The sequence below is a fragment of the Pinus tabuliformis genome, chromosome 6 (genome assembly GCF_031772625.1).
Source record: "Pinus tabuliformis cultivar Carrire ecotype Pingquan chromosome 6, CPIR1, whole genome shotgun sequence".
NCBI lineage: Eukaryota > Viridiplantae > Streptophyta > Pinopsida > Pinales > Pinaceae > Pinus > Pinus tabuliformis.
Window position 1 is genome coordinate 447,785,901 of NC_142292.1, and position 14,658 is coordinate 447,800,558.

Below are 14,658 nucleotides of genomic sequence, written 5' to 3' on the forward strand. Positions count from 1 at the left end.
CAAATGCAAACCCTACGGGGAGGGGTTAATTTATATGAGAACCAGTAGCGGAACAAAAAAGGGAGAAAGATTAGAGTATAGTTTTTAACATGGTGCTCACTATGTTATTGAAATTTTAATATACCTAAGAAACGTCAGAACACAGTTCAAAAAAATAATGGAAAGAGTTAATACCATAACCATGAGAGAAACGCTTTCATACACTTATTTATATATATATATATATACATAGACAGACATAGTATAAACATGTGAATAACCCCAACTGGGTATAAACCCTAAGAATAGAGTATTAGTTCTAGAATCCTTAAAAGGAAAAATTGCATAACATTATATTAGTATTGCATTCAAGTTTAACGAAACCCTTATTCCCTTGTTTATATATATATATATATATATATATAAACATATATATATATATCAACAGTACAATTGTTTTTACAACTGAGGATAAACCCTGCAATGAATTTGAAGGAAGAAAAACTATACAAAACAGATGACCCAAATCTCATCTATCAAATAATCTAAGCCATTAACAAAATCCATACGGATTAACATCATGTGAACTCTTCAAACTAACTCCACATCCCAACCATGGGGGAAAGCCGACAGAAGAACCTGTAAAGGAAGAGCAAGGAGTAAAAACCTATTGGGGTGTGAAATCCAACCGAAAGCATTAACCCCATTTCCTCAAAAGAATGTTGCCAAGTTTCTCACACGTGGCCAATGAGAACAAGATCGAACTAAATGCTAATATAAAGTTATTATACGCAGAATCTGTAATAAGCAGAAGAATTAGAAAGAAGAACAAATACCTTAGGGTTTTCTTGACTTGTTGGTAGACTCTGCCCTGGACAAAATTATGAATATTAGTGATAAGCAAATAATTACAGTAACTTTGAGATAAATCCTCAAGAAAACAAAGTGAGAGACCGAACGAAAATACCTTACATATTGGATGATGAGGCCAAGAGATCCTACTGTATACTATAACCCATCTGTGAGCCGAGAATGCAACAAAAGAAGAAATTAGAAAAGGTAAGGAATTTGTGAGTTGAGAATGCAACCAAGGTATAAAATGGAAATTGTAAGAACTTGCAACAAAATAAACCAAATCTAGAGGCCAATAGTGAATTTATCCTTACACGAGGAAATTACTCACCAAGACAGGGATGGAGTAGCGGCAGGGTTAATTTCGAAATTGTTTTGATTAGGGTTTGCAACAGGGTAGCAAAACCCTCATCAAAGCACAGCGAGTTGCAAATGAACTTGCAGCGCCACAAGGACAAGGGAGTTAGTTACCCTAACCTCCCATCCAATAGTAAGATTCATTTGATCATAACCCTAAGGATCAATAATGAATAACCATGTCACCTAGCGACAGTCAAATCAACCACAAGGTCTCTCTAATGTGTGACAACTAGAGTGCCGAGAAACTTCGGAGAGGCATTAAGTGGTCGGGTATCCAAACATTGAAACATTATAACACATGCATAAACATACAAGGTTACTGGGTTAGGTTATGATGTAGTCCAAACATTATAAGTGTATTGAATGCAGTTTAGTCCAACCATCAATTAAACATAATAACCATGTATGCCCATAGCCAATTTTTAAATCCAACAATTCAAAAGGTTTCAAATATTGAAAAACATCAAATGTCAGTTCCTTTAATGCATTAATAGTAAAAGTCAGTAAAAATAAATTATATGAAACTTTGGTTGCTGTTACAAATTACACATTGCCCTCATAATGGGCTATAACTAAACTCAATTTTGACTAGAATGGAAATTCCTCTCAAACTTAAAATGAAATGTTTATGAGAAATTTAGCAAAGCCTCCCCGAGTGAGGCTCGATTAAAAATAGATAATATGAAATATTGAGTTTAAAAAATATTTATATTAATTTATTGAAATTATTGAGCGGGGAGGTTCATTCTACAACCCATATGAGGGGATGTGTAAGTTTGTTGATTAGTTTGTGCCCCTTTAAATTAAAAATAAAAAATAAAAAATAGCTTTTAAACAGGAAAATAATATTGGTTATAATTAAAAAAAAAATGAATATGTTGAAAAGTAATTATAATTAAAAAATGTGTGAATAAGATGTTTAAATCTTATATTTTTCAAAAATATTTCAACAAGATATTTCAATAAACTATTTGAAGATCTATATTAACTAATTCATGTGATATCAACTTCACATATATCTATATAGAAAAAAAATTCAATAAACTATTTGAAGATCTATATTAACTAATTCATGTGATATCAACTTCACATATATCTATATAAATAAGTTTATATAATTAAATTTTTATTTGGTAAATAAAACATTGTATTTTGCATTGTAAAAAAATTTATACATGAAAAAATTTGTTCTTTTGGATTATGTTAAATCCGTTAGATTTATGTTGATTTATATATATATATAGATAGATATATTATAAATTTGCCCTTGATTTTCTTTTTAAATCACTCATAAAAAATTGTTTAAACGACTTATACATAGCTCCCGTCGTAGTTAAAAACTAAATTCTAAAGACAGACAACTCTCAATAATGTACGTTCTTAATAAAAGGCGAGTCCAAATGAAGTGTGCCAATTCACAATCAAAATCCATTTTGTAACTCATTTAGATTATTGAAACTAAAATGTTATAGAAGCCTTCCTATTGCATTTTCCAGTTTGTGATATCTTACAATTTAGTTTATAAAAATTTGTTTAAACGACTTATACATAGCTCCCCTCGTAGTTAAAAACTAAATTCTAGAGAGAGACAACTCTCAATAATAGATTGTGATATCTTACCATTTAGTTTATATAATAGATTGTTCATGAATTTATGACATGTAAGTTGGTTGGTTTGTGTGAGATTGAGTTATTATTAATTTCTGAGAGGTTTAGTTATTATCAAGTTCTTTAAGTTCAATTCGTACAAAAGGCATTAAAAATAAGAGTAGCTTGTGTATGTTGTGGAGAATTAAACCATATAAGTATTCACAATTCTACTAATAAAATGACTAAATTTTTCTTTAGTCTTAACATATGATTGCCACCGCCTAAGTCAGCTTAATTGCGAAAAAAATAATGTTTAAGTTAAAGAATGGCAGTGCAGGGACTCCCTGCTTATGTTTCTAAGTGCTTTGACTTAGTTGTAATCATGTTTACCAATGATCTATTTCACGTACCTGAAATAAACATCTTCGTAGAGCAACCGCACCAATAGACAGGTGACTCTGATTAAGATTACAGTTTTTGTTAATGTATATGAACTTCCTAAGCCTGCCTGAGAAAAGGACTTCGAACTGATTGACACGAGGTTGAAATGAAAACGTCTATCCATTGTGAATTAAATAGGCCCCAACCAAAGTTGATTGTTGATACAATACGTTATGAAGAGATCGCAGTTACCTCAACTAGTGCACACCAGTGCCATATGATATGTTGTAGTGCTTGCAGTGCGAAATATTACTAGAAACAAGGGAGCCACTGCCGTAGCGGTAGTCCCTACCGGGTTGAGAAACTCCAGTTCGGCGTGCGGTATTCATATCGAATTGATTTCCTGTCACTTTCTTCAATTGTGTCTTTCCTGTTTCTTTGACTGTGTATTATGCATTGAACATGCATCTCTGGCCATGGACTTTCGATCTTTGGATTGGCTCTCAGGTACATGGTATGGTTGCATCTTCAAGCATATTTTGCTGTGCGTGGAACACTTCCGGACGTGTTCTTCGATTCTCGGGATTGGCTCTTGGCTGCATAGCAAGGTTACATCTTCGAGATGGGTTGCTTGAATAGGTACTGCTACGAGCTTTAATATGGGAGGTACAAAGCCAATAAACATTTTGCATCTTAAATTATAATTAGTTTTTTATCAAATTCCTTAAAACAAGACCGTCAATTAATAGCGATCCAGGATTATAGAATGGTAAAATATGATTCTAAAATCAATAACAGAATTGAAAGATTCAGCAACATAAATAAAGAACGGCATAACTCACCGTCAAGGAAGTAAATACATGCATAGGCAGCCTCTTGCACACAGTTTAACCCCTGGTGCTCGCAGATTGTAAAGAAACTTCGGTATTGTTACATTTTAATATACCATTTTTATAATAATATTTAAATTGGTAATTATTATAAAATTTAGGAATTTTTTAAACAAAATAATTTTATTTTCTAAAATTTAAACTATTTATTTTTATGAAAAATAAAAACAAATTCATTTTGAAAAAATATGGAAAGTGAATCTATGTACTAAACATGTAACAATAATCTTTAATACAACTAATAAATAAATATTTATTTTATTTTTTAATTTACCCTTACATTCCCATAAAATGATAAATAGATAATTAGTAAGTCAACTTTGTAGGTATGCATTTACAACCAAATTGAGTATTCTAGAACATATAAAATAAAAATAAACAAACAGAATAAGCATTTTCTAGTATAGATGGAGTACCACTACCGCGCATTTAGGTAAATTCGAAAGATTTTTACCAAGCCAAAAACAAGTTTTATTAAAAGTATTACCAAAAATCCTAGTGGCCATTGCCTCCCGAGTAAAGAAAGATAATAAATAGAGGACACAGAGCTCCTTAAACGGTCTCAGTGATAAGATACATAAACATCGAACCGCTTAAATATAAAATCAATGTTATGTGCCATAAAAATGGAAAGGTTTCAACCAATAAATTATAAAAAAGAGCAGTGTGTAATACGCCAGTTTTAATTGGTGAAAACGAACTTGACCCTTTGGTTTAGACGCTGTCATGTAACAGATGCCAAAGAGAAATGGTTCATCCCTGGAACAAGGAAACCCAAATTAAAAATTAGAAAATGAGTATGAGGGATTTATAACCCAAAAGAGAAGACACATAATGGTGTTTACTTGAAGGAAAATTGATTCTCAACCCTTTGAATTTACTTGCAATACATCAGGGGCATAGTCATAGAAATAATATAATAGCGAATTTTGGAAGACAAATTTAGTAAAAGATGAAGGTAACTCAAAAATTTCACAATGCAAGGTGACGAAGGAGGGTAATGGCATATTATTAAGGGCCGACGTCGAATAGAACGACACGGGTGTAGGACATGCACAAAGAAACGTGGCAGGAATTACGAGAATAATATAACCAAGAAAAGAGCCAGATGTCTCCACGAAGAAGGATCGGTAATCGAAAGGATTTTGGCGGTGGAGTTAAATGAATCGCAACTATTATTGGGCACTTGGACACCCAGCGACAATGGAACCACCTGCATGTATTACACGTGTTGGTGTTGCGATTGAACAACTGCGTTGAAGCTGACACAATTTTTTATTGTTTCAATACCTTGTTGTCAAGCCTCTCGAACTTTTCTTGTGAAGGATCCACCCGTGTTGCATGATCCTTTTGACACGGCCACATCTCCACAGCAATAACCAGTCGAATGAGGTCCGCATCTACACTGTGAAGCAATTCACAGGGTTTGCAAAATTCCTTTTTTCCACACAGGTAAAACAAACCCTCCTACTTCCTTCTCCCTAGTTTTGTTTATAAGAACAAATAAAACGGACCATTGTTTTTTGACATGCAGGTGCTCGAAAACAGATCAAGTTACAACTACGGTTTTCACAGAGTAGCGGTTTTTGAGATCTAGTATCGGCATATGAAGTCAGTCGTATCTGATTAGAGCAAATGTTGTTTGATTTGAATCGGTTTCAGCACGAACCGTAGCTAGAATTCGACAATTTTTGTTTCAGTATGTAGAAGTATTGTTAATTCTGTAGAAATTGACATCCAACGGAAAAATGTAAGCAAACCCTAAAGCTAGCTAGAGCAATTACAGGTTGATTTTGATCAGATTCAATGCAAATTTGATCTTAGTATGTAACATTATGCGTAACGAGTTGTGCGCGTTTGTTTTTCCATAAAAATCTTACGGAACGAATGGTGTTTTGCTCGGATTAGGTCCGTTACAAACGCTGGTTAGAATCCGAAGAATCGGCCTCTTAGGATGTGTAGTTACAGTCCGTAGGTTTTGTTTTGGAGACTCATTGCTTCGGAACGTAAAGCCCTGGACAATTTGGGATATTTATTTTGTGCATATGTGGAATTTTTGGAATTCTCTGATTGAAAAGGAGGATTGTCATATTTGATGAAGAAATTATGTGAAATTCTTTTAGCTCGGAAACTTTGATTCGGGTTTGCGAGCGGAGGAAGCAGGGTTTAGGGCTGAACAGAACGATCGATTTTGTTGAGAAAACCAATAATTTCTGTCTCAGTCATGGCTCTTTCTGTGGATCGTGTGGCTCTTTCTGTGGATCATGAACCGTCTGTATTTTTCGGGTGAGCGCGATTTCATTCTGTTTAATTTAATTTTTTATTTTTTATTTTTTTTTACGTTTTTCGTGTAAATTTAAGGATCACTTGAAAAATGAATAAAATTGAATCATTAACATTTTTATAGACAGGGTAGTCTGTAAGACCTTTAAGTTACAAAGTGTAAATTTAAGGATCACTTGAAAAATGAATAAAATTGAATCATTAACATTTTTATAGACAGGGTAGTCTGTAAGACCTTTAAGTTACAAATATGCCAATCTTATTTGTTTCTACTGGATAAATTATATCTGTGCACTGTCATCGCACCAAGAGAAGCTAGGTGCTCCACAGCCTTGGTGGGGAGAGATCCTTAACACTTGGTTTATGTGTGTGTTTGCGCAAAGGTAAAGAGACAAGAAAACAGTAAGTCTTATTCTTTTTTAATTACAAGAATGTGCCTCTCTATTATATATATATATATATATATATTTATATATATAAACAAATTTGGGAAAATAGTGGGAAGCAGGGTCTAGGGCTGAACAGAACGATCGATTTTGTTGAGAAAACCAATAATTTCTGTCTCAGTCATGGCTCTTTCTGTGGATCGTGAACCGTCTGTATTTTTGGGTGAGCGCGATTTCATTCTGCTTAATTTTTTAATTTTTTTTTACGTTTTTCGTGTAAATTTAAGGATCACTTGAAAAATGAATAAAATTGAATCATTAACATTTTTATAGATAGGGTAGTCTGTAAGACCTTTAAGTTACAAATATGCCAATCTTATTTGTTTCTACTGGATAAATTATATCTGTGCACTGTCATCGCACCGAGAGAAGCTAGGTGCTCCACAGCCTTGGTGGGGAGAGATCTTTAACACTTGGTTTATGTGTGTGTTTGCGCAAAGGTAAAGAGACGAGAAAAACAGTAAGTCTTATTCTTTTTTAATTACAAGAATGTGCGTCTCTATTAATTATATATATATATATATATATATATATATAAACAAATTTGGGAAAATAGTGGATTCCCAGGCTTGCATGCAAGCCACATGTGTCCCCTTTTCATTCTGAAATACGAGATATCTTTCACATTTTACATCAGTAATTGAATTTATTGTTTTTTTTTAAATACGCTAAATCGATATAGAGGATCTTGCCTACCTGACAGAGAAGCTTCTGAGACCCTCTACGGGACCCTCTACAGTGCTCCAGAGCCTCGGCCCTCATAAACTGCTTCAAGTTGCTCCAGAGGCCTCAACCCTCATAAACTGCTTCAGGTTGCAAGAAGTTATTCAACTGGCCTTTCACTGGTTCGTGAAGCATTCCTCGCGAAGCCATAAGGATTTTGATAAACACCTTTGAGGAACTGGAGGGCGAAAAGATCAAAGAACTGAGGGATGGAAAGGTTGATCCCATCGATGCTAGGCGAATGCCCCAAATTTATCCATTCGGGTCGCTCATATCATCCTCGCCTATTGAATACGAAGCAGATTGCCTCAATGCAATGAAGAGGGGAAGAGGGCGTAAGAGGGTGGTCGAATGAAGCTGGCAGCTGTAAACAATCCTGGCAGCCAGCAATGACAAGTGTAAGCTTGTAAGCTCAACGGATTTATGTAACCTGCCCCAACCGCCAGTTAAAAACTTAGGATAAAATAGTTTCCCCTCGCTAAAAACAACATTAGGGCACGTGAAGCCTGAAATAAGAGGATAATTCAAAATTTTGGTTAAAATTGTCAGAACACAAAATTGTTAGCAATAAACTTTGGTTAAAACACAAGAAACCCCAAAAAAAACCCAGTCAACTGATGAATTAATAGCGGTCAAATGTTCAATCGAACGCTATAGTCCTTGCTATGCCAGAGGCAGGGACTAATAATGAGCTCATCATTGAAGACAAACAGAAAGTAGAATCATAAAATACAGTCTCACTTTCCTATGGAAAGCAAAATGGCCAAAATGTGTGAAGAAAACAGAGTATTCAGAATGAAAGTAGGTCTATTTATATTTCAGATTTAAAAATTCTGCGACTATTTTTTTGTGGTTGAGTCTAGAATTTATTTTATTTCAGATTTGAAAATTCTGCGACTATTTTTTTGTGGTTGAGTTTTTTTGTGGTTGAGTCTAGAATTTATTTTATTTCAGATTTGAAAATTCTGCGACTATTTTTTTGTGGTTGAGTCTAGAATTTATTTTATAACCCAGTATGATGTATCTGTCAATTATCAAAGTTGAAATTTACTATATTCACTAAAAAAATAAATAATCTAAAAATAAAAATAAATAAATAATTATACAATTTGCAAGTGAAGAAATTGAATCTTTCTTGACTTATATTAAATCGGTATTTTAAAATGAATCTATACTAATCACTTGATTTCCAGATTCATAATTTCCGGATTCACTTACTATTGTGGTTAATGTACAAATAATGGTTAATGTACAACTTATTTGTAATACATTGGGTTGTCCTGCAGCTGTAGCAATAGCAATTATGTAGTTAGTGATGGATGAAAATGATATTTTTGTGACCTCATAAACAATTTCGTAGTTAATGCGGGATGAAAATGATATTTATGAGTAGAGGCTCAACAGGAAGGCGAAGCGCGAACAAGGAAGAGAGTACAGAGTTCAGCGCTTAGAGAAGAAATCAAAGAGCCCAATGAAGGGTGGAAGAGGAGGGGGCTCCACTCCCTCCTTCAAGGAGGCCATGGCCAGTAGAGGCAAGAAGCCTCTAGAAAATGTAACAGTCCAAAGTAAATATAAAGTTAATTTCCTAATTAAAATCAGAATCAAACAAATAAGCACATACCTATATTACCTGTAATCGATGTCTGTCAGATGACAACAAGGTTTTGGGGATGACTCTCCACCCAACCATAGGCTCAATTGTACAAGGATTTGCTACAACTGGCCACCCCTGAGCCCTCAATCAACAGACTACTGCCAGTGACTCCTAAGTCTTAGAACACCATTCTCCCAAGAGAATGAAAAATAGAATCTTGGAATGAGGGAATACCTCCCATCCTCCTCACCATCTATTAAATAGAACAAACATTGGAAGGGGAATCACATGCACACACTCCATGTGTCTGCATGCAACTTTTTTTCTTGTTTTATTTCTTTACTTTTCTTTTGATTTTTAGCTTTCTTGTTTTATTTCCTTCTTTTTTTTTTTAATAGTTTTCTTGTTTTATTTCTATTTATTCTTATTTGGAGCTTTAATATGGTTATTACTATTTTTTATTTTTATTATTTTTTATTTATTTCTTTGTATATATTTTTAATATCATTTATTATTTAACATTTATGATTTATTATTTTTATTATTTATTATTTATTATTTATTATTAAGTGATTTATTTATTATTATTCATTATTTTTATTATTAATTGTTATTCTTGTATTATTTTTATTATTTATTATTTATTATTTATTATTTTTATTATTTATTATTTATTGTTAAGGGGAGGGATATTACATACTCTCCCACTTTAAGGAACTTCGTCCCGAAGTTAAGTTTTTATTATTTATTATTTATTATTTTATTTGCTTCATGTTGCCAACACCCTCTGCTGAACTAGTATAACCAGCAGGCATCGAAAGTCCCCAACACCCCGGGAAATCTCAAGGAATCTGTCCTTTTTCCCACTTTCGGCACCAGGCATAAGCCTGACCCAGTCTGTATCCTAGTCCAAGGCTAGCCCCAAGGCTCGCGCCTGACTCAGACCTCATCTGCCCCAAGGCAGGCATCCGGTCCAGTACTCAATGACCCCGGGCATCTCGCAAGGCTGGCCCACTCCCTCCACAACTACTAAGGCGCACAACCCCAGACATCGAAGTCCTTTACATCCCTTCCAGACTTTGGCATCCCAATCCAATAACAAGCACCTAGCCTAGAACATCAGGCACTTGGCCTCCTCAAGATGGTCCCATAGCTCTTCAAGAGCTATCCATCAAGAGCTATACACAAGACAAAGGAACCACTGGCATATGTAGTGTTGATTGAGTTTTGTCCCTAGCCCATATGGTGTTACTTATTCTCCCTCATGCATATGGGCTCGCACGAGATCATCAAATAAACCGGCCCTCTCGGCCCATTTGTGGAGTCGTGTCAATCATCACACCTCAACATGCACCCAATGCATTAGCTATACCATCATAGTATCATAGAAAATAATCCACATGCGAATTCTTGCATGTCATCATGTGACATTCATCATTGTTAATCACAACATTATGAATAATAACGAACTGCATGCTCATGCATGTCATAAATTCGTACGCAACGATCACATGCTTCACCTCATGAAACACCATCATAAGTTATAACATCAACATATTTGCATCAAAGACATATCATGATTTCACATAATAAATGAACCACATGTCAATAAACCTCATATTATAGCATCATAATTCCTATGCCATGTTTATGCATATCATATCCATCATGAGTATTCAACATTAAATACCTATCATCACGTATGTCAATATACCTTGACCTAACATCATAATGCCTATGCATATCATCATCCTCCTAAGGATACATCATCACTATTGTAACAACTATATAAATATGAACCACATGTGCATGATCACCCTTATACCATCATATCATGAACCATCATCAATATGAGAAACATCTCAATACTTATCAAATATAGAATAACAGTCTATAAGCACTCTTATCATGATTCATCAGAAAAATCAATTTCATTTACTTATATAAACAATGATTACTAACTATGCATTAAGATTATTCAACATCCTTCTAGGATCTATGGTATTTCATGAGTACTATTAGTGTCATTTTTTCATCAAGGTACCAATTAATTTTTAATAATCATTTCTTGTTCTTTCTATTAGGAAGTTAACTATTTACACTGTATGTATACTCATATAAGTACATCTTAAATTTTAAATGATCACTAACTTTTAGCCATGTATTCTTCTTTCTCAATGAAATTTAGTGAAATTCATAATTAAGATGTTTTTAAATCTTCAACACCAAAATTAAAATTCCATGATCACTATTCATATTTTGCTTATCCATTATACATCCTCAAATACCTACTTATCTCATAAAGTTCTCATCTCAATACCACTTGATTTCACCTTTTTTGTTTTTTAATTTGTGCATATTCTTATTGAAGTATCATTTAGAATTTCCAACAACATATGTTTTTATGCTTCATGTTCAATGTTTTCTCATTAATCCACCTAGTTTATCGCTTGTCATTTCTCACCAATTACAAGTATTCACAAATTCCTATGTTGACAGTTCAATTTTGTAGGTCATCATTATGACCCTTACCAATCATGTTGCTCAATCCACTCATCAACATCTTAGAAACAATGTCTTAATATCTTGAATTCTATTCTATATGCACTTTAAATACATTCTACATCCACTTTAAATACTTCCCACATAAAACTCCAAATTCTTTATGGATTGTATATTGTACTAATATTTTCCCTTTAATAAGAAAACTTGATAATTAATAAACATTACCTCCCTTCATTTATATCACTAAATTATCACTTGCAAATTACATCATTCCTAGTAGGTTGTCATAGTAATCATCACCCATAGTTTCATCATAAATAAGTTTGAAAAGTTTGTTTTTGATTGGTCCTCATCTCATTGGATATAAAAATTTTAAACACTTCAACCTTCCCATATTTCATTAAGTTTCCACAATGCATCATTCTAAAAGAAGTGCCTCTTAAGAAGTGCAGACATAAAGATCTTAGTGACAATGCAATTCCTATATCTATATATATATATATATATATATACAACCTCTTTAAGATATGTGATTGTGTGGCATTTGATGCGCTATAATTAGATATACGAACCTTCTTTGGAAAAAAAAATAAAGGATTTGTGTATTTGTAACATAATTCAAATGCTTCATTTTTACTAAATAATTAAACTATATGAAAATTTTTAATGCATTCCAAATCGAAATCTAGAAAAAACAATCTTTCGACCACATTGAATATTCTATTGGATCTTCTTGGAAAACGGATATACATCTTCGACCACATTGAATATTCTATTGGATCTTCTTGGAAAATGGATATACATCCTGAGTGTGTCTTTTCAACAACGAAGAAACATAAAAGGAAGGCAACGAGATTTCAACTAAAATAAGATATTAGTTTATTGATTTTCGTAGTTTGTTTGAATATACAAGTAAGATAATGTTGCAATAAAGTCAATAATGAAATTATTACTATGTATGGATAAGGATAAAATAAGAAAAAGGAAATGCACGAGATAATAATATTTCTTAATCGAGAGTTGTAGAAAATTAATATGGACCTATGGTTAAGATTAAAGAGTAGAAACTATTATGTCATCAGGACCAAACTCTGATAGACATTCAAGAAGAACCACAGGCCAGTGTAAGAATCTGACATGATTTAATCGAATACAGGCCAGTGTAAGAATCTGACATGATTTAATCGAATACAAGGGAAAATCGCCTACCTTTGGATGAGATTAATCGTAAACGATTAGTGAACTTGATCAGTTGTTGTTGTGAAGGAGATGAAAGGCTACTAGTCACGGAATATATGCCCTATGATACTCTTTCCAAGCATCTCTTTCATTGGGAGAAGCAGCCTATGCTGTGGGTAATGCGTTTGAGAGTTGCATACTATATTGCTCAAGCACTAGACCACTGTAATAGTGAAGATCATCGGATTTATCATCATTTAAATACTTACAGGGTCCTCTTTGATGAGGTGAGACCTATCAAATAGACAAATCTTTTGATTGTGAATAAAAAGTGTACCTGTTACATGTTTATTTCAATTCATATACGGCTCACAATAAGGGAGAATATTAAAATTTCATGTGTGTTACCTTCATAGTTCTCAAAATTTTGGCACCTCCCACTTCAAAGGGCCAAAACATGTTTGCTGCTGCTGTTGGGCCTCTACTTGTGGGGATTGTATAATAGTGCGATTATCCACCAATGTATAGAGGATGTTGCTCTAATTACACTTAATATCACCTGCTTGCAATCCAAAGTTCAGAAGCAACCCACAACGGCTAGCATGAACAAATAAATTGTCCGTAAACACTGACACCAATAATTGAGAATGGGTGCCAACAGAAGCAGCAATGGACAGCCAACTTATGAAATGCTCATGCCTAAATACTAAATCTTATGGGCTGACCAGATTGAGGTTTTGAGAGAGGTAACAGCCCTCTGCTCTTATTGACCTACAAAAAGGCACAATACCAATGACGAGAACCCAGGTTGTATTAGGAGGAGTGCCCAGGTCTGCAAAGGCCAAAAACCCGTGGCTCGCAAAGAGCTCACACTGTCTCAACTCACTGTCCAAAGTAAATATTATTGGAGATCAAAAAGAGAGTTGCCCCCAATCGTCATTGAAGAAGGTCGCGGTCAGAAAATAGGAGTGGCGATAGAATGAAACCATTGTGTAGATGTCCAAGCAAAATATGATGCAAAGAATCAAGAGGCTCTTAGTAACGAACGAGCTACTTCTTGACGGTCAAGATGGTAATGATGCATGTGTCATGTGGGGAATCTACAAGAGATGCATGAAAGCTCAGAAAAAAGAAATTGGTTTCTATGAAAAGCCCTAGCAAGCAAGCCTTCGCCAAATCGATTTGAAGAAATTTCTGTATAAATTTTTGTCAAATTAAATTTCCTGAAGTTAATTCTTTTTCTGAGCAAGGATTAAGCTTAAATGGGCCTGCATCTTTGAGAGAAAGCCCTCAATGAGATTACGCCTTCTCCCTAAAAAAAAAAATTGAACGTAAGTGTATACAAGTATATGCATCAACTATCCATATACTATCCATGCATATGCAAACTTCTGTTGGAGGTGCCTTCACCTTCCCGCTGTAAAAATATGCCAACAATATCCTGAAGGCCTCATACCCAACATTTCCCTCTGTCAGCCAGTCTTTCAATTCATACCGTAACTTTACACTCGCTACATGAGACTCCGGACGGGTGCACCGGTGAACGGGCACAGCCCGGTCCTAGACCATAATTTCAGCATCACTGCAATCAAGATCGGCAATAGACAGAAGAGACTCCATGATTTCACTAAGTTTTTTAAGGGCAGCAATATTTGAACTTTTGGAAGGATGGACTGGAGACGAATCGGCTGAACAAGCCCCCAGTTCACCACCTCCACTGGAAATTGACCTATAGGAATTGTTATTGGAGATATTTGAAAAGGAATTGAAGCTTGGGGAGAACTGGGAAAGGCTCACCTGAGCCATTATCATAAATATGCAAGGGCTTCAGAGGCTAAACAGCTAACATTTGCTAGGGTATCAATGGCTCCTAAGA

At 34.3% G+C, this 14,658-nt stretch overlaps 2 long non-coding RNA genes across 2 annotated transcripts; one reads left to right on the forward strand and one right to left on the reverse strand.

Annotated features, from left to right (window-relative positions):
* Positions 1-349: 349 nt before the first annotated feature.
* On the reverse strand, positions 350-1,303 carry LOC149259233 (uncharacterized). The gene is made up of 4 exons (XR_016247004.1): positions 1,163-1,303; positions 947-998; positions 816-850; positions 350-618 (listed from the first exon to the last, which is right to left on the reverse strand). It is a non-coding gene; the product is annotated as an uncharacterized LOC149259233 (long non-coding RNA).
* A 3,960-nt stretch (positions 1,304-5,263) lies between these two features.
* LOC149259234 (uncharacterized) lies at positions 5,264-5,883 on the forward strand. The gene is made up of 2 exons (XR_016247005.1): positions 5,264-5,504; positions 5,587-5,883. It is a non-coding gene; the product is annotated as an uncharacterized LOC149259234 (long non-coding RNA).
* The last annotated feature ends 8,775 nt before the right edge of the window (positions 5,884-14,658 follow it).